A 24,219-nucleotide genomic window follows, 5' to 3' on the forward strand; every position below is an offset into this window, starting at 1 on the left:
TATCTGTAGTTCTGCCCCTGAACAGGCAGTTCCTAGGCTGTCATTGAAAATAGGAATTTGTTCTTAACCCGCTGTCATTGTAAATAAGAATTTGTTCTTAACTGACTTGCCTAAATAAATGTCTCTCTAGCTATAGTTCTATAACCATAGTCCTTCTATGCCTATAACACCCAAGTCATTCTCTGTTGGTCGGTTCAGACATGACTGTAATGTGAAGCTGAAATGTTTAGGTGTTTGACTCTGATCTCATGGTGAAGATGTGTGCAAATAACAGGGGTGGGATCGGTGTGTGTGTACAGATAGAAGCTGGAGGGAGACGGGCTACAGAGATGAAGAGGGAGGTGTAAATTGCCAGTCTGCTTTATGGGACTGGTCCCAAAGTAAGCTAGGTGAAATGGAGGGGTGTGTTGTGGCCTGGTAAGGGGCTAAACTGCCCCATTCCACTTCTCACAGATGGGGCTCATGTAAAACAGGACCATTTCTTCTCCAGGCTAAGGGCCCCATTGATCTAACATGTCACTTCGCAGAGCAGGGAGAGAGGGAAAGGGATATAAGAGGGTGGATAAGGAGAGATACAAAGTAGTACAATGGGGGAGAGGAGAGGGATAGCAGGGTAAAGGGAAGTCAATGTAAGAGTTCAGGGGCATGCAAATTAGCAGCAATTGCAAGGCCTTGGACTGAAGAACACTGTGTGGGCTGGTCTTAATCTCAGTTGGAAGTTGCCTCTAAACATTGAGAAGTATCACTGCTTTCACAACTAATTAGGAACATCAGGTTAGCTCCACCATATTCTGTTCTCACCCATGGGTCTTGAAGAGTGTTCTGCCTCAGTGGTTTCCTGTGGTGTCTCATCAACTGCCACCCGGGACAATACAGCCCACAGCTACACTCGTAGCCCATTACTCACATTACAGCAGATTCACACCTTCTAAGATCACATGTTTTATTCATCTCTAGAGATTAGGCGTCTATAAAGACATCAAGCCATTGCCCTGGGAGACAAACATGGAAATGAAACGATTACGCATCTTAATCAGCCTTGTTATCACCACTGCCCAGTTATCTTCAATCCCTAGTAAACACACACAAGCACACACATGGATGCATGTGAGTGGATAGTGTTCTCTATCGAATGCCCTCTAATCACTCCCCACACACAGACACACATATATGCACACACACACATCCACGCACACACACACATGTACATATGCATGTATGGACAGACACATAAACATATCCCTTTTTAGTATTCCATGGCTGGGTGGAGATTGATGTTGATAAGCAATGCTGACAGTATATGCAGTATCGTGTGTGTGTGTGTGTGTGTGTGTGTGTGTGTGTGTGTGTGTGTGTGTGTGTCAATCAGGGCCTCTCGCTGCTCCATCAGTATGCAGGTCTACTTATCCCCCAGAGGACAGTGTGAGATAAGGTGCGTGTGTCTATGCGTGCTTGCATAGACATACAGGATACCTCGGGATACTGTCGACATTGTTTACCAACATCAATCTCCACCCAGCCATGGAATGCTAAAAAGGGAAATGTTTATGCGTCTGTCCGTGTGTGTGTGTGTGTGTGTGTGTGTGTGTTTGCTTATCCTGGGCCTGGAGCTCCTGGTGCTCCTCTCCCCCACAGCTGAATTATACATCATAAGGCTCCTGGTGCTCTGCATGGCCCAGGGAAGATGACATCACAGCAGCCCATGATATGTGGTCCATCTCTGGCTGTAACCATGCTCCCCTCTCCCCTCCTCCGACCCTGGCCTGGTTCCCAGTACAGGATGGAAGAAAGGAGGAAAGAAGAGGTCTGTTATCACTTGTTAGAAATCTGTGCTTCTGCGGACGTCTCCTCTGTGTTCAGTATTGAAGACATGTTTCTTCTCTACAACACCACTCTGCACTCACCCTTTCAAAAACTGAAGAAACATGTATTTCTCTATCTCCCTCCCTCTTGCTCTCCCTCCCCTCTCCTGCTCCTTCACCTCTCCCCTCCCTTTTTTCTCCTGTTCTGTCTCAGGAGTGTTCCATGTAAAGAGCACACAGCCTGTCTTCAAACAGAATGTGTGTTTCCTCTCTCTCTCTCTCTCTCTCTCTCTCTCTCTCTCTCTCTCTCTCTCTCTCTCTCTCTCTCTCTCTCTCTCTCTCTCTCTCTCTCTCTCTCTCTCTCTCTCTCTCTCTCTCTCTCTCTCTCTCTCTCTCTCTCTCTCTCTCTCTCTCTCTCTCTCTCTCTCTCTCTCTCTCTCTCTCTCTCTCTCTCTCTCGCCTGGCATCGTGCTGTGGTCTCCCCTGGCAGGTTGTGGGAAAGAATGACTGATTAGGTGGGCTAGCTGCTGATTTCCCCTTCTTCACTGCCTCTCTGACTGTGTCCAGAGCTCTGAATTGGGCATCTGCTGAGGATTTTACTCAAAACAATGTATATATGTTCGTACTTAAGAAAAATAGTGTGCGTGACTTCACTCAAGCAGTAAAGTGGAATAAGAAACTACTTGTGAGGGAATCCCGTTCTGTCTGAGGAGCTCAGAGTCTTTGTGTGTCAGACCTACAGCATTTCTCTGGATTAATAGACTGAGGAAAGATCAATGTTGAGGGCCAAATGAGCTGGAAAATAAGACCCAGAGAAGAAAATAGAGGTTTTCTGCAATTGATGTCACTTCACACACTTGATACTGTGGCTAAATTGTATTAGTCATGTACAATTTCACAACGTTCAGCACATTTTTGGGGTTTTCTTAAATGATAGAAATTGTGCCTGACACTGGCCTGCAAAATTAGAACCAAAGCCATATTCAGATGCCTGGGAAATATGGAAATATGAATATATGAATACAAGGTAAATCTTTTTCAAAGGGAGGAAAAGTTAAGATGCCCCTCTCTGGAGTCAAACATTCAAATTCATCGATCGACCCCAAACGTCTTGACAAGCATCTGAATTTAATTGAACATGCTCTCAGTGGTTCCCGTGGCGCCTATAGAATCAATTAGATTTAATGCTGTATTAAAGATTTTGCACAGTTATTCATAGCTGAAGTCATAATCACCTGAGGTAGAAATCCACCATCTGGTAATAGACTTGTTGGGTATCCAGCCTTTACCAGGATTTACATATTAGTGGATTAGTGGATCCAAGTCATCCAGTCCTGGGTCCGTATTCATAAAGCATCTCTGAGTAGGAGTGCTGATCTAGGATCAGGTCTCCCCTGTCCATGTAATGTCATTCATAAAGATCTCTGAGTAGGAGTGCTGATCTAGGATCAGGTCTCCCCTGTCCATGTTTTTTATTTATTTATTTTACCTTTATTTAACCAGGTAGGCAAGTTGAGAACATTTTACATTTACATTTACAACTGCGACCTGGCCAAGATAAAGCAAAGCAGTTCGACAGATACAACGACACATGGAGTAAAACAAACATACAGTCAATAATACAGTATAAACAAGTCTATATACAATGTGAGCAAATGAGGTGAGAAGGGAGGTAAAGGCAAAAAAGGCCATGGTGGCAAAGTAAATACAATATAGCAAGTAAAACACTGGAATGGTAGTTTTGCAATGGAAGAATGTGCAAAGTAGAAATAAAAATAATGGGGTGCAAAGGAGCAAAATAAATAAATAAATTAAATACAGTTGGGAAAGAGGTAGTTGTTTGGGCTAAATTATAGGTGGGCTATGTACAGGTGCAGTAATCTGTGAGCTGCTCTGACAGTTGGTGCTTAAAGCTAGTGAGGGAGATAAGTGTTTCCAGTTTCAGAGATTTTTGTAGTTCGTTCCAGTCATTGGCAGCAGAGAACTGGAAAGAGAGGCAGCCAAAGAAAGAATTGGTTTTGGGGGTGACTAGAGAGATATACCTGCTGGAGCGTGTGCTACAGGTGGGAGATGCTATGGTGACCAGCGAGCTGAGATAAGGGGGGACTTTACCTAGCAGGGTCTTGTAGATGACATGGAGCCAGTGGGTTTGGTGACGAGTATGAAGCTGGGCCAGTAGTATATGGGGCTTTGGTGACAAAACGGATTGCACTGTGATAGACTGCATCCAATTTGTTGAGTAGGGTATTGGAGGCTATTTTGTAAATGACATCGCCAAAGTCGAGGATTGGTAGGATGGTCAGTTTTACAAGGGTATGTTTGGCAGCATGAGTGAAGGATGCTTTGTTGCAAAATAGGAAGCCAATTCTAGATGTAATGTCATTCATAAAGCATCTCTGAGTAGGAGGGCTGATCTAGGCTCAGGTCTCCCCTGTCCATGTAATGTCATTCATAAAGATCTAAATGGCAAGACTGATCTTAGATCATATTTCAGAGTCCAACTACATGGTATGTGCAGTTCTTCTTCAACTGTAGGCTTGTCTGTATTTGTGTTGCTGGTGTCTCTCTTACAGCCTAATCGACTCTCCACAATGCAGCTGTGCATTTCTCATCACCATTATTTCATGAGAGGGGGGAGTGTGAGATCCATGGTGGTGATGTGTTGAGTCTCAGCTGGCTTGACTACAGTAGCATTGATCTACCTCTGTTGTGGTTCATTGTTGTTGGCGCTAGGAGCTAGGAACATTGGTGTTCTGCTGCTGTACAGACTACACATACTAGTCAACAGACCTGGGCTCAAATTTGACCTGAAATAACACTTTATTTGGGAGCTCTGATATGATATCCTCTGTATTTTCCTTGCTCTCATACAATATTTCTGATAAACTGGAAGATTGGCTGATCAGGTCTCCTCTCATTAATATTTGTCATATGTGCCTGAGTGGTCCAGGAAATTATCTTTAGAACTGAAATAAAGTAATTACAGTTGTCTGTGCCTGCCGAGGTACGAGTGAAGAATTCAAATTGCATTCCCACCCGAGCGCCAGAAAGTGATGCATTGCTGTGTGTATCTACTGTAATGTTTAACTGCTGCTTTGATGTCTCGACCCCAAAGATTGAATCTACATTATCAGCAGCGTGAGGTTCTTGTTGTCCGGGTACATAGAAGGGACTCTGTATGGTGAATCTGCTCCAGCAACACAAAGCTTTGTTGTGCTCTGAAGGAATTGTAAATTAAAACCCTGGTTAGACTTCACAGAGAGAAATTTGAAGTACACACACACACACACACACACACACACACACACACACACAATTATATGAGGGTACACACCTCATTATGGGGTATTACCTAACTTGAGTAGCCTAATTATACATTCATACATATGGTAATTAACATTAAATGAATACCAACGATATTATCATAACCACAATATCTTGGGCTATATGTCTTGCTTAAGCAAATAGAACGTGGGTGTTATCTAAGGTTACTCGAGCAATTGAAAGTATTTCTGCAGTTGATGTCTCATCGTGTCTGTCTGTGCTAAGGGCCTTAGCCTCACTAAGTTAATTTGGAGGAACTCAGCGGTCCTCTGAACTGAAACTAATTCCCCATTAAGTGGTTGTTATTCAGGGTGAGGGGACAGAGGACTGACTGATAGCCATGCTGCTGGAGGTCTCTGTCAAGTAGGGAGAGAGAGAGAGAGAGAGAGAGGTGTAGCTGTATATTCTATTCAATGGCACTAGCAACCCAGATAGTAACCATACAGAACTGTGTGTGGGAGAGATTCATGTTAAAGGCAGTTTTTTATACACATGGTCAGAGTAGTGTGTGGCAGGTTGCAGTGTATATCTGCTATCTTAGGAGAGCATGGAACAAGTGATTAAATACAGACAAAAAATGATTTGTCTTCATTTTGTCTGTGGTGTGTGTGTGTGTGTGTGTGTGTGTGTGTGTGTGTGTGTGTGTGTGTGTGTGTGTGTGTGTGTGTGTGTGTGTGTGTGTGTGTGTGTGTGTGTGTGTGTTGTGTGTGTGTGTGTGTGTGTGTGTGTGTGTGTGTGTGTGTGTGTGTGTGTGTGTGTGTGTGTGTGTGTGTCTCTGTGTCTGTGTACACCTCTAGGGCTAACTGGCCGCAAATCAAATCCCTGCACAAATCTCATCAACCGCTGTGTTACATTTGACAGATGATCTCAGCGAAGCATGGACTGAAAAACACAGTAATGACACATTCAAGAGACTAATGACTAACTATAGAATATTACCCTTAAAACCCTGACTGTTATCTAACTGAGTGCTACACGGACCCAAAGCTGAGATCCTGCTGAAAGCCTGGCTGGAAGATCAAAGGAGTTTCTGGAGAATTACTAACATAGAGAGGGATATGGAGACTCTATCTGTCAACCTAATGGGAACTGTCTTTACCTTAAATAGTTACCGCAACATCTTATGTCCTTATGTCATCATGTAAGGATGATTACATCTACTGTGTGTACCAAATGTGTCTGACTAAGATGACTCTCTCTCTTCTGACATGTTTTATGACCACGGTACACAGTGGTCATAGATGTGTTGTAGAGGCACTTTGTTGGGAATTCTAAGGCAAAAAGTTGGTGGCCTTAAACATAGCTACATGTACACACAAACGCTGCCCCAGATATGTGTTTTTACCTCATGTTGAAAATCCTCTGTATCCCTGCGACTGTTCTCTGTCGTTTACCCAACCCCAGTTCACACACGACACACACACACACACACACACACACACACACACACACACACACACACACACACACACACACACACACACACACACACACACCAGCTTTGTAGCTGTAATTTGTAGCAGTAATATGCTTGCTGACCCAATAGGTCCACAGACAATGCAATCGACATCACACTGCATACTGCCCTATCCCATGTAGACAAGAGGAATACCTATGTAAGAATGCTGTTAATTGACTATAGCTCAGCATTTAAAACCATAGTACCCTCCAAGCTCATCATTAAGCTTGAGACCCTGAGTGCAATTGGGTCCTGGACTTCCTGACGGGCCACCCCCAGGTGGTGAAGGTAGGAAACAACACCTCCACTTCGCTGATCCTCAACACTGGGGCCCCACAAGGGTGCATGCTCAGCCCCCTGCGGTACTCCCTGTCCACCCATGACTGCATGTTCATACATGCCTCCAACTCAATCATCAAGTTTTCAGATGACACAACATTAGAGTGCTTGATTACCAATAACAACGAGTCAGCCTACAGAGAGGAGGTTAGGGCACTCGGAGTGTGGTGTCAGGAAAACAACCTCTCACTCAACGTCAACAAAACAAGGAGATTATCGTGGACTTCAGGAAACAGCAGAGGCAGCACTCCCTTATCCACATCGATGGGACAGCGATCCACCCACACAGACAGTATGGTAAAGTAGGCGCAACAGCCCCTCTTCAACCTCAGTAGGCTGAAGAAATTTGGCTTGTCACCTAAAACCCTCACAAAGTTTTACAGATGCACAATTGAGAGCATCCTGTTGGGCTGTATCACCGCCTGGTACGATAGCTGCACCTCCCACAAAAGGCTCTCCAGAGGGTGGTGCTGTCTGCACCACGCAGCACCAGGACACCTACAGCACTCAATGTCACAGGAAGACCAAAAAGATCATCAAGGACATCAACCACCCGAGCCACTGCCTGTTCACCCTGCTACCATCCAAAAGGCGAGGTCAGTACAGGTGCATCAAAGCTGGGACCGAGAGACTGACAAACAGCTTCTATCTCTAGGCCATCAGACTGTTAAACAGCCATCACTAACACAGAGAGGCTGCTGCCTCCATACAGACTTGAAATCTATGGCCACTTTAATAAATGGAACACTAGTCACTATAATAATGCCACTTTAAGAATGTTCACATATCTCGCATTACTCATCTCATATGTGTATATCCTGTATTTTATACCATCTATTGCATCTTGCCTATGCCGCTCTGTCATTGCTCATCCATGTGTATATATTCTTATTCAATCCCCTTACTTAGATCTGTGTGTATTAGAAGAGTTATTGTGGAATTGTTAGATTACTTGTCAGATACTGCTGCACTGTCAGAACTAGAAGCACAAGCATTTCGCTACACTCGCAATAACATCTGCTAACCATATGTATGTGACCAAGAAGATTTGACTTGATTTGTATCAAAGCATTAACTATTAACATGCTGTATTACCCCTAAGCCTTACAGATGGGTTTCTTATTGGTCCAAAACCAGATGCATGAGTAACGGAGTAATGAAGTAAAACGTGTGACTTCAAAGAAGTGGGAGCAGTTAAAAAACATATAATTGTGGCAATGTGCCTCACAACCAATTTGTTTACACACGACTACAACCCCAAGAATTGAGACTGAAAGAAACACATTTGTGGAAAAATTGCTTTCTGGCTGAGAGAGAGAAAAAACATGTTGCTTTGGCAGGTGTGTTTTGGAGCTATTCAATATTAAATCAAATCAAATTGAATTGGTCACATACGCATATTTAGCAGAGGTTATTGCGGGTGTAGTGAAATGCTTGTGTTCCTAGCTCCAACAGTGCAGTAATATCTAACATGTCAGCAGTAGTATCTAACAATTCAACAGCAGTTCCTAACAATTCAGCAGTAGTATCTAACAATTCAGCAGTAGTATCTAACAATTCAGCAGTAGTATCTAACAATTCAGCAGTAGTATCTAACAGTTCAGCAGTAGTATTGTCACGACTTCCACCGAGGTCGGTTCCTCTCCTTGTTTGGGCGGCATTCGGCGGTGGACGTCACCGGTCTTCTAGCCATCGCCGATCCACTTTTCATTTTCCATTTGTTTTGTCTTGTTTTCCTGCACACCTGGTTTTCATCTCATCATCATTACTACGTGTATTTAGCCCTCCGTTCCCTCCATGTCTGTGTGGGGTATTGTTATTTGTCAAGGTTGGCACGTTTCTGGCTGGTTTGCGCCGGGTTTTGTTTTACACCCGTGCTTTGAGGCAGCCGGTACTTTGTACTTGGGTTTTGTACTTTGTGCTGCCTTCTTTGGGCATTTGTGTTGTGACGCGGTTGCGTTCTGTATTATGATTGCCTAAGTAAAGTGCTTGGTCCATTCATCTCTGCTCTCCTGCACCTGACTTCCATGCACCAGCTACACCCACCATTGACAAGTATCTAACAATTCAGCAGTAGTATCTAACAATTCAGCAGTAGTACCTAACAATTCAACAACAGTATCTAGCAATTCAGCAGTAGTATCTAATAATTCAGCAGTTGTATCTAACATGCCAGCAGTAGTATCTAACAATTCAGAAATAGTATCTAACATGCCAGCAGTAGTATCTAACAATTCAGCAGTAGTATCTAACAATTCAGCAGTAGTATCTAACAATTCAGCAGTAGTATCTTACAATTCAGCAGTAGTATCTAACAATTCAGCAGTAGTATCTAACAATTCAGCAGTAGTATCTAACAATTCAGCAGTAGTATCTAACATGCCATCAGTAGTATCTAACAATTCAGCAGCAGTATCTAACAATTCAGCAGTAGTATCTAACAATTCAGCAGTATTATCTAACATGCCATCAGTAGTATCTAACAATTCAGCAGCAGTATCTAACAATTCAGCTGTAGTATCTAACAATTCAGCAGTAGTATCTAACAATTCAGCAGTAGTATCTAACAATTCAGCAGTAGTATCTAACAATTCAGCTGTAGTATCTAACAATTCAGCTGTAGTATCTAACAATTCAGCTGTAGTATCTAACAATTCAGCTGTAGTATCTAACAATTCAGCTGTAGTATCTAACAATTCAGCTGTAGTATCTAACAATTCAGCAGTAGTATCTAACAATTCAGCTGTAGTATCTAACAATTCAGCAGTAGTATTTAACAATTCAGCTGTAGTATCTAACAATTTAGCAGTAGTATCTAACAATTCAGCTGTAGTATCTAACAATTCAGCAGTAGTATCTTACAATTCTAACAATACCAATTCCGAACTGGACAGGGAACATAAAAGGCTTTGGAAGGAAGCCTGCCTCCCCATCTGTCCCCATCCATCCTGTCACTGTGGAGCAGGTGTGTCTCATGCCAGCAGCATACCACCCTGCATACCACTGCTGGCTTGCTTCTGAAGCTAAGCAGGGTTGGCCCTGGTCAGTACCTGGATGGGAGATCAGATGCTGCTGGAAGTGGTGTTGGAGGGCAGTAAGAGGCACTCTTTCCTCTGGTCTAAAAAATATCCCAATGCCCCTGTGTAGGGTGCTGTCTTTCGAATGTGACGTTGAACGGGTGTCCTGACTCTCTGAGGTCATTAAAGATCGCATGGCACTTATTGTAGGGGTGTTAACCCCGGTGTCCTGGCTAAATTCCCAATCTGTCCCTCAAACCATCACGGTCACCTAATAATCCCCATTTTACAATTGGCTCATTCATATCCTGCAACTATTCCCCAGGTCATTGCTGTAAATGAGAACGTGTTCTCAGTCAACTTACCTGGTAAAATAACGGATAAATAAAAAGAATAAAAAGATGTGTGAGTAACGATAGGTCTGATTTGAAGGCTCTCCCCCTTCATTTTGTTGTTTTGTTCCGTGTATTTTTATTGGCTAGTTTGGCCAGTTCCCTTTGTGAATGACCCTGCCTCAACCCTGAACTTTGACATCCCTGATGGATGGCTGCTGTAGGATAGTGGCGTGTGAGCATCTGTATTCCTCTGGATGAATGGACTGTAGCCGCCTCTCTTTCTATCATGAATCACAGATGGTTAGTCATGTTTGGGTTAAACTCAGTCCCTGTTCCCATCAGTACAGTGGAGACCAGACATATGTGCCCATACCTTTCACCTATGTGGTTGTGTCTGCCTGTGCTGTGGGGTTAGTCAGCTCTAGTGTCTTGACATGCATGTGTCATTTTCCTGACCATCACTTCACTCCATCTTCCTCTCTCTCTCTCTATCCCCCTCTGTCTTCCTCTTCCATTCAGAGAAGCCAGGAGTGACAGATGCAATCATGATCAAGGATGGAGAAGGACAGACATACACGATTTGGTATGTAGAGGCCAACTCTCTCACACACACACACACACACACACACACACACACACACACACACACACATACACACACACACACACACACACACACACACACACACACACACACACAGGATTTGTATTTATTTTATTAGGCAAGTCAGTAAAGAACAAATTCTTATTTACAATGACAGCCTAGGAACAGTGGGTTAACTGCCTTGTTCAGGGGCAGAATGACAGATTTTTACCTTGTCAGCTCGGGGATTCGATCTGGTAACCTTTCAGTTACTGGCCCAACGCTCTAACCACTAGGCTACCTGCCACCCCTGCCGCCCATTTGTTTTCCCTCTCTTCTCCTCTCTTTTCTCTTCCATCCCAATCTCTGTTACTCTCTCCTTCTCTCTTTTTATATTCCATCCCTCTCTCCCTTACTCTCTACCTTCTCTCTCTCACACACACACACTGCATCAGGGCCTCAGGTAAGGGACCTCTTAGTGCCAACAGATGTTTACAGTCAGACAGCTCATGAATATTCCTCAGTTGGGTGACATTGTCCCAGAATCCTCCAAACGGAGATTCATGCTTGTTTACAAAGCGCATAACATTGAAAAGGTTGCGAAATGCACATACTGACTATTTATGGTCACAAGGGACTGAAACAGGGTCCGTTTTAAACCCAAATATGTGAATTAAAGTATTTACTTTAAAATAGGGAGTTGTAAAGTGATTTTCACATGCTTTAATTCTCTCACTACCCTCCCACACAGCGCAGCAGGCTACTGTACAGCAACGTTAACATTCACCACAGCAATCATTTACTTACAGCACACAGTACGATGGTTCCACTTTATCATGTTATACTCATCACAGATCAAATACTCTCAAATAATTCATCGTTCACCAACTAGCAGAGAGTTTACTATAACCCCATCATGCTCGTATGCACAGTATGTGTAATAGTATATATTCTATAGTCTTTTTAATTTATATTTAACCTTTAATTATACCTGTTATTCTCATTGAGATTAAAATCAATTTTTCAAGAGAGACCTGTACATCTGGTACTGTCAACACTGAGGTCTTTATGATTTCATGTCTGAGAATCCAAGCCTGAAAGCCTGTGTGTATTCCAGTCCCACATACAATGTTATATTAGCATGCTCAAGCTGGACCACCGCTCACTGCTTACACATTGAAATAGTGTGTGTGTGTGTGTGTGTGTGTGTGTGTGTGTGTGTGTGTGTGTGTGTGTGTGTGTGTGTGTGTGCATGTGTCAAGAGCGCTAGTACTGCTACACACACACAGAGACAAACACACACACGTACACACACACATACACACAGCCTGCAGCTCTTAGATCAGACATGCAGCACAGGGTTCGATGAGGAATCCAATACTGTCATGCTCCTCTCTCTCTCTCTCTCTCTCTCTCTCGCTCTCTCTCTCGCTCTCTCACACGCTCCTGTTCTACGCAAACTGCATTACGATAAACATGTCAATGTCACAGCGTCGGTATCCTGAGGATGTGTCCTTGAGAAAATTAAGCCTGTAGAGGAGTAGAAGGTGCTCCACCAACATGAAACGATGCACCAAAAAATGATCTGAAATAATGGTTACCCCATTCACCATAAAGTACAGGATATGAATAGCATGATGCAGTGCTATGGTTATGGACGTCATGCTGCAATCTCTGTCTTGAACGGTATAATATCTCTACTGTGCTCACACACACACACACACACACACACACACACACACACACACACACACACACACACACACACACACACACACACACACACACACACACACACACACACACACACACACACAGCTTTATATTAAACAGGGCCAAGGGGATTGAGAGAGTAAGAACTGCCTCCGCTCTCAACATAAATCCTCTGAATGCTGATACAGAGCTACTATGTAGGAGGTTAGATACACCGGGGAGCTGAAGTATGTACGGACCGTTCACTCAGTGTGTATGTACACTGTAGGCTACTGTATATACAGTAGAACCACAATGCATTTGTACGTAAACCCTTATTCACCAACCCCATGCACTTACTTTGTCATTAGCCGATCTAGTCCTGTCTGAAGGAGCATAGCATGCACACACACACACACACACACACACACACACACACACACACACACACACACACACACACACACACACACACACACTCTACACCAGACAGACAGACACAAGCCACCAGACAACTGAAGGCTCTTTGAGGGTTCCACTTTTAATTTGCCTTGATTAGAGAAGGATGTTAATAGATTACTGACAACAGGAACAAACACAGTTCTCGCTTTGATGTTCCCTTCTAAGTGTCAGTCCCATCCTATTGTGTACAGAGTGTGTGTGGATGATGTGGGAGAATGTTGTCTGTTTGGGTTTCTGCTTGATACAGGGTTCTCCTACAGTGGGGCGAGAGTTGTCTGTGGGTGGGTGTGTGCATGTAAGCTCATGTGTTTGTTAATATGGGGTTTTCCTGCCAAGCTGTTAATTGTGTATGTAACTGTCCACCTGTCTAAAGGTTCTGCATAGCAACGTACAGCAGACAACAGACTCAGGCTGCACCAACATCATCACTGATCAGCCCTACAGGCAGGCAGTGACAGACTATACACTACACACAGTATTTACCCCTCCCTGTCCTCCCATGTGAAGGATATACCCTGCAATTTACCCCTCCTCGCCCTGCGGTACCATGTAATACCCCCGTCCCAACACACAGCACCATGCAATCTACCTCTCATCTCCCGCTTGACTTTGCCTTGGAGAGGAACACATAGACAGAGCTACACCGGGGAATTATGACCTCTATGACACAAGCAGTCAAAGCAACAGGACTGTCTGGCATTTGTCCTGTCACTGTTTAATTATCGCTGTGGATGATCTCAAGCTGTTATGATTAGAGACTAAAGGATATCAGGGGGAGGGGGGGGGGGGGGTGTAATCAAAAATGATGTATATTTAATATGTAATGATCTTGCAACCATCCCTTCGATTTAACCAAGGAGATAAAATGAAGAGCCATTGGAGATAAACTGAGGAAAAGAACATATAGTAAATGGTGGAGAATGTATGTTTTTGGTGTGGAAGAGAGAGGATTTAGCTATGCGCTATCTCGGTTGTCTTGGAAACTGACTCGCATCCCTGCGTTGCCACGTTTTTTCCAAAAAAGAGTAAAAGAATGAGAGTGACTGAAACATCCAAGAGAGAAAAAGAAAGAGAGAGCGAGAGAGAGAGAAAGAGAGAGAAAGAGGAAGAGAGAGAGAGAGAGAGAGAGAGAGAGAGGAGGAGGGAGAGAGAGAGAGAGAGAGAGACAGAGAGACAGAGAGATTAGAAGATTTATGTCATTTGACAACAGTCATCAAAAGGTGTCCTAAATATTTTACGAGACAGTAAAACATGATGCTTTACGAGACAGTAAAACACATGGCTTCAGTACATCAAAGAAACAACAACAGCACAATGGTTCTCCAGAGGGATGGCAGCCAAACACTAGTGTCGTACAGTAATCCAAGTTATCCTGAAGGGGAGAGAGAGAAAGGGAGAACGACAGATGGGGAGAGAGAGAGAGAGAGAGAGAGAGAGAGAGAGAGAGAGAGTGTGTCTAATTTAGCCCACCCTAGCCTGGGTAATAGATGTGTCACACAGAGATCAGAGACACGCACAAACTTCCACACACACTCATGCACGTGCCAGCACACACACTGAACTCGTGAAGTAAGAGGGACTGAGAGCAGAGACAGTGGGTTTGGCTGGAGGAAGACATTGTATGGGAAACCCTTCCTCTGGGATCACTTATCACCAAAGTGAGTAGATATGGTAGACATGGACTACATACATACTGAGTGAAATGTCCATAACATACCTCTATACACGGCCCAGCCAGCTCACACAAAGTGGCCCTGCAACTATGACCATGGAGAGGATTTACCTTCAAAGCCGAGTGGTCGTTCCCCGTCTCTCAATCCCCACGGCCCATATTTCTTACTGAGCCTACATGGAGAGTTCAGTGTGTGTGTGTGTGTGTGTGAGAGAGAGAGAGAATGAGAGCCCGGGGAGAGAAGATTAAACAGTTCTAGGGGAGTGGGAGTCGGAGATGGCCATGTCATTATGAAATCACCCTTGTGCTAGAATCAGAAACCCACAATGAGCCACTGGTTATTCAGTATACAGAGACCACTTTGTCCAGAGTGTGTCAGTCAACCAATAAACTAATTATGACCATGGTGATCAAGGTGATTTTACATGTGGTGCCAAATTGTCAACTTCTGGCTATATTTTGAGGGACTTTGAATTGAGGCCAATTAGCAATGAACGGATGAGTTGTGTATGTTTTTTGGCTTAGATGAGGGGCTGTGTTTTGCCAGGCTGTCTTCACACTCTGTACATTCGCATTTATGCACGCGCACACACACACACACACACACACACACACACACACACACACACATGCACACACACACACACACACACACACACACACACACACACACACACACACACACACACACACACATGGTACAAATTGTCACACTGCCGTTAGAAAGTGGGAGATTGTACAAATAAGTGTCAAATGAAACCGGGGAGTGAGCATCAGGACACACATACACACACGCACAAACACTCCACTACTGCTCATCCCATGCACTGTAAAAATGTTTGGAGTTGCTTCAACTAATTGTTAAGTAACTTGTTCCACAGCCTATTTTAGTTTTCGTTTAAAGTGTTACCTGAACGTAACATTTTTAGTTGGTCCAAACTTAGCTCGAACTTTAGAAAACTCAGTCAACTTAAAATGATGTGTTTGCTCAACTTCTCTAATACAGTTTGTTAATCCAACTAGAAAGGTATATTTGGGCATCTTAACTAAAAATGCTGTCTGGAACACACAACCAGTGCTTTTAACAAACAATGTTTTCAACTTCCATATTTGACACACGCTGACCAGTGGAGGCTGCTGAGGGAAGGACGGCTCACAATAATATCTGGAGCGGAGACAATGGAATGGCATCACACACCTGGAGACCCTGTGTTTGATGTGTTTGATACCATTCCACTGATTCCGCTCCAGTTCATACCACGAGTCCCAATTAAGGTGCCACCAACCTCCTTGACGTACAAGATTACATTGTGCATGTTCATTCATGCAGTAGTTATTATTCAACGTTGTCACGCCCTGACCTTAGATATCTCTGTTTTTCTATATTTTTTGGTTAGGTCAGGGTGTGACTAGGGTGGGTACTCTAGTTTTTGTATGTCTAGGGTTTTTTATGTCTAGGGGTTTTTGTATGTCTATGTTGGCCTGATATGGTTCCCAATCAGAGACAGCTGTTTATCGTTGTCTCTGATTGGGGATCATATTTAGGTAGCCATTTTCCTCATTTGTGTTGTGGGATCTTGTCTATGTATAGTTGCCTTAGTGCACATCAGTAGCTGTTTGTTTGTTTGTTTGTTTGTTTGTTTGTTTGTTTGTTTGTTTGTTTGTTTGTTTGTTTGTTTGTTTGTTTGTTTGTTTGTTTGTTTGTTTGTTTGTTTGTTTGTTTGTTTGTTTGTTTGTTTGTTTGTTTGTTTGTTTGTTTGTTTGTTTGTTTGTATTGATTGATTGGTTGGTTGGTTGGTTGTTGTTTTGTTCAGTGAGTTTCAAATTATTAAAATTATGTGGAACTCTACTCACACTGCGCCTTGGTCCGATCCTTATGGTGAACGTGACAAACGTCCTCACCTGGAATTTGAACTGACAACCTCTTGATTCACGGCATTCCTATCTTCCTGCTATGCACCCATATCTGTGTCAACTATCAGTTCATCTGATTATTCTCTAATCATTGATTTCATTTACTTATTTCAGAAATGTTTGTGTTTTCTGTAAAGTTGTCTAATGTTGGTGAGGGAATATTAATGTTTTAATTTGACTCCTTGATCACTATGATAAATAGAATAGTTTTTCATGTGTACTTTTAACAGAGCTGAGATTGAAGCGCAAAAATGTAGCAATACAGAAGTATATTTTTTTGGGTGATTTAAATATCGACTGGCTATCATCAAGCTGCCCACTTAGGAAATAAACGTGTCAGTCAACCTACCAGGGTAGTTACAAACAGCACAGGAATTAAATCATCAACATGTATTGATCACATCTTTACTAACATGGCAGATATTTGCTTTAAAGAAGTATCCAAATCCATAGGATGTAGTGATCACAATATAATAGCCATATCTAGGAAAACCAAAGTTCCAAAGACTGGGCCTAATATAGTGTATAAGAGGTCATACAATAAGTTTTGTAGTGATTCATATGTTGAAGAATATTTGCTGGTCTGTGGTGTGTAATGAAGAGCAACCAGACGCTGCACTTGACGCATTCCTGAAACTACTTATTCCAGTTACTAATAAGCATGCACCCATTAAGAAAATGACTGTGAAAACTGTTAAATCCCCTTGGATTACTGAAGAATTGAAAAATTGAATGGTTGAGAGGGATGAGGCAAAAAGTTTGGCAATTAAGTCTGGCAGCCCAACTGATTGGCAAACGTGTTGCCAATTAAGAAATCATGTGATTAAACGAAATAAAAAATAAAAAATAAACTATACTATGAAACAAAGATAAATTATATAAAGAATGATAGTAAAAAGCTTTGGGGCACCTTCAATTACATTTTGGGGAAAAAAAGCCAACTCGGCTCCTTCATTCATTGAATCAGATGGCTCACTCATCACAAAGCCCACTGATATTGCAAACTACTTTAATTACTTTTTCATTGGAAAGATAAGCAAACTTAGGGATGACATGCCAGCAACAAACGCTGACACCACACATCCAAGTATATTGGACCAAATTATGAAAAACAAGAATTGTACTTTTGAATTCCGTAAAGTCAGTGTGGAAGACGTGAATAAAGTATTGTTGTCTATCAACAATGACAAGCCACCGGGGTCTGACAATCTGGATGGACAATTACTGAGGATAATAGCAGACGATAATGCCACTCCTATTTGCCACATCTTCAATTTAAGCCTACTAGAGAGCGTGTGCCCTCAGGCCTGGAGGAAAGCTGAAGTCATTCTACTACCTAAGAATAGTAAAGCCCCCTTTACTGGCTCAAACAGCCGACCAATCAGCCTGTTACCAAACCTTAGTAAACTTCTGGAAAAAATGGTGTTTGACCAGATACAATGCTATTTTACAGTAAACAAATTGACAACAGACTTTCAGCACGCTTATAGGGAAGTCACTCAACGAGCACCGCACTTACACAAATGACTGATGATTGGCTGAGAGAAACTGATGATAAAATGATTGCGGGGGCTGTCTTGTTAGACTTCAGTTCAGCTTTTGACATTATCGATCTTAGTCTGCTGCTGGAAAAACGTATGTGTTATGGCTTTACACCCCCTGCTGTAATGTGGATAAAGAGTTACTTGTCTAACAGAACACAGAGGGTCTTCTTTAATGGAAGCCTCTCAACCATAATCCAGGTAGAATCAGGAATTCCCCGGCATAGCTGTTTAGGCCCCTTGCTTTTTTCAATCTTTACTAACGACATGCCACTGGCTTTGAGTAAAGCCAGAGTTTCTATGTATGCGGATGACTCAACACAATACACCTCAGCTACTACAGTGACTGGAATGACTGCAACACTCAACAAAGAGCTGCTGTTAGTTTCAGAGTGGGTGGCAAGGAATAAGTTAGCCCTAAATATTTATAAAACTAAAAGCATTGTATTTGGAACAAAACACTCAACCCTAAACCTCAGCTAAATCTTGTAATAAATCATGTGGAAATTGAGCAAGTTGAGATGACTAAACTGCTTGGAGTAACACTAGATTGTAAACTGTCATGGTCAAAACATATTGATGCAGTAGTAGCTAAGATGGGGAGAAGTCTGTCTATAATAAAATAAAGCAATGTTCTGCCTTCTTAACAACACTATCAACAAGGCAGGTCCTACAGGCCCTAGTTTTGTCGCACCTGGACTACTCTTCAGTCGTGTGGTCAGGTGCCACAAAAAAGGACTCAGGAAAATTGCATTTGGCTCAGAACAGGGCAGCACGGCTGGCCCTTGGATGTACACAGAGAGCTAATATTAATAATAAACATGTCAATCTCTCCTGGCTGAAAATGGAGGAGAGATTGAATTTATCACTACTTGTATTTATCAGAGGAATTGACATGTTGAATGCAACGAGCTGTCTGTCTAAACTACTGGCACACAGCTCGGACACCCATGCATACTCCACAAGACATGCCACAAGAGGTCTCTTCACAGACCCCAAGTCCAGAACAGACTATGGGAGGCACACAGTACTACATAGAGCCATGCCTACATGGAACTCTATTCCACATCAGGTAACTGATGCAAGCAGTAGAATTAGTTTTAAAAAAACAGATTTAAAAAACACCTTATGGAACAGCGGGGACTGTGAAGCAACAGACACATGCACGCACACACACAAACACACGATAACATACGCACTATACATACACATGGATTTAGTACTGTAGATATGTACTAGTGGTGGAATAGGGGCCTGAGGGCACACAGTGTGTTGTGAAATCTGTGAATGTATTGTAATGTTTTATTGTCTAAACTGCCTTAATTTGGCTGGACACCAGGAAGAGCAGCTGCTGCTTTGGCACATTTTAAGATGATGGAATTTTTGTAAAAAGTTGAGTAAACTAAAAAAGTTACTTTAAGGTACCCACATTTCTATTATACACTGAGTATACAAAACATTAAGAACACCTGCTCTTTCTATGACGTAGATTGACCAGGTGAATCCAGCTGAAAGCTATGATCCTTATTGATGTCACCTGTTAAATCCACTTCCATCAGTGTAGATGAAGGGGAGGAGACCTGTTAAAGAAAGATTTTGAAGCCTTGAGACAATTGAGACATGGATTGTGTACGTGTGCCATTCAGAGGGTGAATGGGGTATGGTAGTAGATGGTGTCAGGGGCACCAGATTATGTCAAGAACTGCAACGCTGCTGGGTTTTTCACGCTCAAGAGTTTCCCGTGTGTATCAAGAATGGTCCTCCAACCAAAGGACATCCAGCCAACTTGACACAACTGTTGGAGCATTGGAGTCAACATGAGCCAGCATCCCTATTGCAATGAAACATTGGAATTTGTCATGATATGGAGAAGTTGCCTCCCTCCGAGGAACATGTGGATAGGCAACCCCCAATGGAACAGTCAGGCCACGGCTAAAGCCAGTGTGAGAAACTTCCTACCAAACGTTTGTGCTATATAACTAAATGAATACTGCACTCTGATCCACAAAACCTATTCGCTAGATTCATGATAGTGTTGTTAGATAAAGAAAGGAATGTGAAGTTCAAAATGTGATGTAGTTTTAATGGGATTTGCAGCTGTTGTTGGTAAGTAATGAATCTGATCGCTTCTGACGTAATGTAATCATCCTTTAATGATAGTTAGTTGAAACAACTTGAATTTGTTTACAGTGCGTGGCTTAAAATATTTTTTTTTTGCTTGTGGTGTTTATGAGTTGCACGTGCTGTGATCAATGATGTGTATAAACCCTGGTGGCCTGAAGGGGGCGCTGTATTGAAGGCACTGCATTTTGGTACTCCTTGTCCTTTCCTTGTCCTTTGCAAAAAAAATATGTTGCATTCGTTTTTGACTAGTACATTCTATTACAAACACATTAATGCACATTTCTAAATGATATTACGTATGTGAACTGAACATAAACATTTCATATTTATAAAAACCTATTCCTTTTAGAGAGTACTAATTTGACTGTCCCCACTACAATTTTTTTTTTTCCTAAAATATGAATCTTGTCATTGAAATGTTATTGAAGTACTGTAGAATTCCATTCATTCCAATGGAGGACTGCGCCCTCTGAGAACTACCAATATGGTGGCCGGTAGCTTCAAAGCCTGTATATACATCCTTGGTATTAATTTATTTTCTTGTTAGGGTTTGGGATTTGGTAAAACTTTAGAACTGTCATTAATGTCATTCTAAAAGGAACATTGCTTAATACATGCTATTTACTGTCTAATCTATCTTTATTATTTACCCACCATAGAAATACTATTTCCACACTCGCACTCATGCCTGTACGCACACACACGTTCAGTAGGCTACAGTGTGTTTGTGTTCAGGACACACGAGCCTGTTTCCTGCTCATGTCTTTGAGTGAAAACGGACCGACTATGAAAGTGCCCTTTTTCAGTTGAAGAAGTTCTGCTCCAATTCCCCAGACGATATATTTACCCTGCTGTTTGAAAATGGATAAAATCGCCTGCTAGTACTGCTTTCCATTTTCCAGGCCTCTTTTCTACATTATCTTGCTGGAATCACTGGTAAGATTTTTTTCTACCATGGCAAAAACTTAGTCTACTACACTTATGAGCAAATTGGAGAAAAGACCCGTTTAAAACCAAGACAAAGGTGTTAAACCAATGGATCAATGTAGTAGGCAAGGCATTTATTCAATGTTTTTGTACTCTTCTGATATCACAGGATGTTCTAGAATTTGGCCAATCAGTTCTGAACTTTATGTAAATTTACACTGAGTGTACAACGCATGGGTTTGTGTCAAGAACTGCAACACTGCTGGTTTTTCCCATGTACAGTGCCTTGCGAAAGTATTCGGCCCCCTTGAACTTTGCGACCTTTTGCCACATTTCAGGCTTCAAACATAAAGATATAAAACTGTATTTTTTTGTGAAGAATCAACAACAAGTGGGACACAATCATGAAGTGGAACGACATTTATTGGATATTTCAAACTTTTTTTAACAAATCAAAAACTGAAAAATTGGGCGTGCAAAATTATTCAGCCCCTTTACTTTCAGTGCAGCAAACTCTCTCCAGAAGTTCAGTGAGGATCTCTGAATGATCCAATGTTGACCTAAATGACTAATGATGATAAATACAATCCACCTGTGTGTAATCAAGTCTCCGTATAAATGCACCTGCACTGTGATAGTCTCAGAGGTCCGTTAAAAGCGCAGAGAGCATCATGAAGAACAAGGAACACACCAGGCAGGTCCGAGATACTGTTGTGAAGAAGTTTAAAGCTGGATTTGGATACAAAAAAAATTCCCAAGCTTTAAACATCCCAAGGAGCACTGTGCAAGCGATAATATTGAAATGGAAGGAGTATCAGACCATTGCAAATCTACCAAGACCTGGCCGTCCCTCTAAACTTTCAGCTCATACAAGGAGAAGACTGGTCAGAGATGCAGCCAGGAGGCCCATGATCACTCTTGATGAACTGCAGAGATCTACAGCTGAGGTGGGAGACTCTGTCCATAGAACAACAATCAGTCGTATATTGCACAAATCTGGCCTTTATGGAAGAGTGGCAAGAAGAAAGCCATTTCTTAAAGATATCCATAAAAAGTGTTGTTTAAAGTTTGCCACAAGCCACCTGGGAGACACACCAAACATGTGGAAGAAGGTGCTCTGGTCAGATGAAACCAAAATTGAACTTTTTGGCAACAATGCAAAACGTTATGTTTGGCGTAAAAGCAACACAGGTGAACACACCATCCCCACTGTCAAACATGGTGGTGGCAGCATCATGGTTTGGGCCTGCTTTTCTTCAGCAGGGCAGGGAAGATGGTTAAAATTGATGGGAAGATGGATGGAGCCAAATACAGGACCATTCTGGAAGAAAACCTGATGGAGTCTGCAAAAGACCTGAGACTGGGACGGAGATTTGTCTTCCAACAAGACAATGATCCAAAACATAAAGCAAAATCTACAATGGAATGGTTCAAAAATAAACATATCCAGGTGTTAGAATGGCCAAGTCAAAGTCCAGACCTGAATACAATCGAGAATCTGTGGAAAGAACTGAAAACTGCTGTTCACAAATGCTCTCCATCCAACCTCACTGAGCTCGAGCTGTTTTGCAAGGAGGAATGGGAAAAAATTTCAGTCTCTCGATGTGCAAAACTGATAGACATACCCCAAGCGACTTACAGCTGTAATCGCAGCAAAAGGTGACGCTACAAAGTATTAACTTAAGGGGGCTGAATAATTTTGCACGGCCAATTTTTCAGTTTTTGATTTGTTAAAAAAGTTTGAAATATCCAATAAATGTCGTTCCAATTCATGATTGTGTCCCACTTGTTGTTGATTCTTCACAAAAAAATACAGTTTTATATCTTTATGTTTGAAGCCTGAAATGTGGCAAAAGGTCGCAAAGTTCAAGGGGGCTGAATACTTTCGCAAGGCAGTGTATCAAGAATGTTCCACCCAAAGGACATCCAATGCTTCATACACAACTGTATGAAGCATTGGAATCAACATGGGCCAGTATCCCTGTCGAACGCAACTCAATATTAGGAAGGTGTTCTTTATGTTTTGTACACTCAGTGTATAGTTTATACAAAACACGCATAGTCTATTACCAGTCATAGAATCTCCACAAACTTTGATGATGTATACTGATAGGGGCTTGGGCCCCGTCTCCTAACCTTTGGGTGACAGCCAGACAGAATTCCCTGAAATTGGATTCTGTCATCCCTCAACGACACAGTCTAGTCTAGCCGTTAATAACCATTACCAGTAAACACAAATATAAATCCGTGTTGAACAACAACCAAACATGTCAGCTGAGCGGTAATGTAGCTATACTGGCTACAAATAATAGGTTTTTTATTCCAAACATAGGATTTTTTAAGAACACTGATTTAAAAACTGATGATAGCACTGAACCAAGAAAAATGAATGTCCCATGTGAATATTAGATCTGCTCTGCTAACACCCTCAAGCTGTCTTGGTGTGAAGCCTAGAATGAAGACTTTTGCACACACACACACACTCACACTCACACTCACACACACTCACACACTTATTTTTTCTCTTTTTCCTGTCAGAGTCCCTGTCATCCCCCCCCCCTCCTGTGACGGCAGTGAACTTGACACTTTCAAAGGAGCAGGAAATGAAGTTTTGGGGTTTTGAAGGAGCTTTTCTCTTTAGTCTCCCATTGTGAGGACCAGACATGGCTGATTTGGGCTGCTTTCTGACCGGGAACTCTCCTCTCCCTCTTTTCTCTCTCCTCTCAACTCACCCCTTCCACTCTCCATTTTCCCTCATATCACTCTCCCGTCCCTGTCGTTTCCTTTCCCCATTGTTGTTCTCCTCCCCTTCTAGCTGGACCTCCCCTCCCTCCATCCGCTCCCTCCATCCCCTCCCTCCATCCGCTCCCTCCATCCCCTCCCTCCATCCCCTCCCTCCACCCCCCCCCCTCCATCCCCTCCCTCCATCCCCCCCTCCATCCCTCCCCTCTCTCCATCCCCCCCCTCCAACCCCCCCCCCCCTCCATCCCCTCCCTCCATCCCCCCCTCCATCCCCTCCCTCCATCCC

General features: G+C 42.6%; 1 protein-coding gene across 2 annotated transcripts in view; it reads left to right on the forward strand.

The window, feature by feature from the left end:
- Positions 1-24,219, forward strand: part of LOC110490848 (paired mesoderm homeobox protein 2A-like) — a 310,954-nt gene that overhangs the window by 269,384 nt on the left and 17,351 nt on the right. For both annotated transcript variants that reach the window (XR_016486770.1, XR_016486771.1), the window contains exon 2: positions 10,796-10,859. The gene's annotated coding sequence lies outside the window, so the exon portion shown is untranslated. The remainder of the gene's footprint in view (positions 1-10,795; positions 10,860-24,219) is intronic.

Source organism: Oncorhynchus mykiss, chromosome 15, assembly GCF_057628025.1.
Source record: "Oncorhynchus mykiss isolate SJ-2025 chromosome 15, ASM5762802v1, whole genome shotgun sequence".
Taxonomy (NCBI): Eukaryota; Metazoa; Chordata; class Actinopteri; order Salmoniformes; family Salmonidae; genus Oncorhynchus; species Oncorhynchus mykiss.